At 48.3% G+C, this 693-nt stretch overlaps 1 protein-coding gene across 1 annotated transcript in view; it reads left to right on the top strand.

Moving 5' to 3' along the window:
* The window catches only part of LOC119586280 (RNA pseudouridylate synthase domain-containing protein 2-like), a gene marked incomplete at its 5' end in the record, with an annotated part of 99,349 nt that overhangs the window by 9,788 nt on the left and 88,868 nt on the right, over positions 1-693 (top strand).

Raw genomic sequence — 693 nt, 5'->3', positions numbered from 1 at the left:
CGTGCCCCCCCTCCCCCCTGTGTCGCCCAGCCTCGCCGGCCCAACCGATCACCCCGTCCACTCCCCCAATGAAACACTTCCCCGGCAAAAAAAACCGGGTTTGGGGCCGATAACAGACCAGCTGGACGATTAGCTTTGCCGTGTGCGATCGGGCGGCCTCTGAGGAGTATCGAGGGGATGAGTTATGCTTCGGCGTGGGCGTGGGCGTGGGCTCGCGGGCTCTTTCCCCTTTCCCCCCCGTTGAGAAGGGGGGTGAGGGGCTGAGGTAACAATAAGAGATAGATAGAAAACAGACAAGGGGGCAACAGTCGATTTTTTGGGGAAGGATGTAAACGGATAGATATATCAAAAAACAGACGACAAAAAAACAAAATAACGACAGAAAAACGGGAGCAAAAAAAAAGACAAAAGACGACAAAAAAAAGACAGACAGAAAGACAGACAAACAATCAGAAATAAAAGGGAGCCGCAGAGACAAAGAAAGAAGCGCCATGGTCTTCATTATGCCCCCCCCCCCTCCAAGTCCGCGCAACCGGTTCATTATGAACACTTCATCCTCACAAACGCACTTCATGCTTCCCCGGTGTGTGAAGATGATTGAAGATGACATGTTTGCTTGCAATAAAAAATTTGGGTTGCAAACCTAGCTTTGTTACTTTTATTGTTTTTGAAAATTTTTTTATTTTTATTCTA

Source organism: Penaeus monodon, chromosome 21, assembly GCF_015228065.2.
Source record: "Penaeus monodon isolate SGIC_2016 chromosome 21, NSTDA_Pmon_1, whole genome shotgun sequence".
Taxonomy (NCBI): Eukaryota; Metazoa; Arthropoda; class Malacostraca; order Decapoda; family Penaeidae; genus Penaeus; species Penaeus monodon.
This window is presented reverse-complemented; position numbering and strand designations above follow the sequence as displayed.